The sequence below is a fragment of the Bombina bombina genome, chromosome 2 (assembly GCF_027579735.1).
Source record: "Bombina bombina isolate aBomBom1 chromosome 2, aBomBom1.pri, whole genome shotgun sequence".
Lineage (NCBI taxonomy): Eukaryota > Metazoa > Chordata > Amphibia > Anura > Bombinatoridae > Bombina > Bombina bombina.
The window spans coordinates 1,402,691,850-1,402,694,610 of NC_069500.1; positions in this window are offsets into that span (position 1 = coordinate 1,402,691,850).

Below are 2,761 nucleotides of genomic sequence, written 5' to 3' on the forward strand. Positions count from 1 at the left end.
TCCTGCTTCTCCCTGTACTTATTGCACTGCTACAAAGGGGACTCGATCATTTGTGTTTATTTTGTTGGTTTAAAGTCAGTTTATTACTATTAAGATTTGTAAATGATTTCACCAGAAACCAGTTATTTGCAGAAATCTTTAGGGAATCACAAGTTTTTAGAAGGATTTTCTGGTTGTGAAAGAGTCCAATACAGATTTCTTGCTCTTGAGAGTATTAAAAGGACACCAATCCTTTCAAGATTCAGATACAATTTTAAACAACTTTCTAATTTATTTCTACTATCAAATCTGCTTCTTCTCCTTGATATCCTTTACTGAAGGAGCAGCAATGCACTACTGAGAACTAGCTGAACACTGAGCCAATCACAAGAGACAAATGTCTGCATGCACCAATCGCCAGCTAGCACTCACTAGTGTAGGATGTGTACATATTATTTTTCAACAAAGGATACTAAAAATAATAAAGTACATTTGAAAATAGAAGTGTCTTAAAAACTACATACAGAATTAATCAAGTTTAATTTTGACTTTCCTATCCCTTTAAACTCAAAATTGCATGTCTCATGAAATTTTGTGGTTGCGCATAATTCAAAAACTTTGCAGTGTACTTTAATTTGCCTTTCTTATAATTTAAAGGACCAGTAAATGCAGTAGATGTGCATAATCAACAAATGCAAGATAACAAGACAATGCAATAGCATTTACTCTGAATTTCAAATGAGTCGTAGATTTTTTTATATTTCCACTCCTCTGTACCATGTGATAGCAATTAGCCAATCACAAATGCATATACGTATAGTCTGTGAATTCTTGCACATGCTCGGTAGGATCTGGTGACTCAAAAAGTGTAAATATAAAAGACTGTGCACATTTTATTTAATGGAACTATATTGGAAAGTTGTTTAAAATTACTGCTCTATCTGAATCATTAAAGTTTAATTTTACCTGAGTGTGCCTTTTAACTTTTAAAGTTGTAGTGCATGGACACATAGGTAAAGTCCTACTTAGAAGATGAAAGCACAAGATTATTATAATACTTTATTTATGAAGCGCCAACATATTCTGCAGTGCTGTCCATGGTTACAATTTATTTAAATAAAACAATATAAAACTTGTAAGAGACAGGACATTTACAAACACATACAGGAGGAATTGAGGGCCCTATTCCAGTGGAAACTTACAATCTAGAAGGGTAGGAGGTTGGGAAACAGGAGGTATGGACTGCAATATTGAGAAAGATGTTAGGTAAGTGAAATTAATTTATTACTGAGTTGGGTGGTAGGCTTCCCTGAACAGAAAAGTCTTCAGAGACCATTTAAAGGAAGAAAGATTAGGGCAAAGCCTGACAGCACGAGGGAGAGTGTTCCAGAGGGTAGGTGCTGCACGACAGAAGTCCTCCAGTCCAGCATGAGAGGCAGTGATAGTCGCGGATGCAAGAAGCAAGTCGTTGTTGGATCTTATTGGGTGGGCTGGAGTATACTTGTTTATTAGAGAGGATAGGTATAGGGGAGCGGCGTTGGTGAGCGTTTTGAATTTAATTCTGCTGTGAATGAGGAGCCAATGAAGGGACTCGCAGAGAGGTGCAGCAGATACAGAGTGACGGGAAAGGTGGATCAGCCTGGCAGAGGCATTTAGGATGGATAGAAGGGGGGAGAGGCGGGAAAGAGGAAGGCCAGCAAGTAGGTTATTGCAGTAGTCAAGTCAGGAAATAACAAGGGAGTGGATTATTTGCTTTGTGGTGTTAGCGCTCAGAAAAGTGTGAATCTTGGAAATATTGCATAGATGATTGCGGCAGAATGTAGAAAGCGATCGGATATGGGGGAAGAAGGATAGATTTGAGTCTAGTGTAACTCTGAGGCAGCGGACTTGGGGAAATGGTGATGCCAGCTTGATGGGGGGGGGGAGGGGAGAAGGAGCTCAGTCTTGGACATGTTAATCTTTAGGTGGTGAGAGGCCATCCAGGAAGAAATACCAGATAAGCAGTCACTGACATGAGAAAGGACAGAGGGAGAGAGAGAGCAGGGGTGGAGAGGTAGATCTGGGTGTCATCAGCATAGAGGTGATATTTGAAGCCATAACTGTTGATAAGTTTACCCAGCGAAGAAGTATAGATGGAGAAGAATAGAGGACCCAGAACAGATCCTTGAGGTACTCCCAACAGACAGAGGCATTGGAGAGGAGGAGTCGCCGGCAAATGACACAGAAAAAGACCTGTAAGAAAGATAGGAGTGAATCCAGGAAAGAGCAGTGTCCCAGAGGCCAAAAGAGCTAAGGGTCTGTAGGAGGAGGGGGTGGTCAACTGTGTCGAAGGCAGCTGAGAGTTCAAGTAAGATGAGTATAGAGTAGTGGCCGATATTTTTAGCAGAGAGAAGATAGTAACCTTGGTAAGGGCAGTCTCAGTTGAGTGTTTGGGGCAGAATCCAGATTGCAGGGAGTCAAGCAAAGAGTTGGTGGACAGGAAGTGGGTTATGCGATTGTAAACTAGTTTTTCATGGAGTTTTGATGTTAGTGGAAGCAGTGATTTGGGGGTGGTAGCTTTCTGGAGACTTGGGTTCGAGGGAGTGACTTTTGCGTGTTTTAAAGAAGATGGGAATGTGCCGGTAGAGAGAGAGAGAGAGGTTGAAGATGTGAGTAAGAGCAGGAGTGAGGGTGGAAGACAGGTAGGGTATTAGATTTAAAGCGATAGGGTCAAGTGGGCAGGTAGTGAGGCGTGAGGAAGATAGTAAGGAAGAAACTTAATTCTCAGTGGCTGGATGGAAGA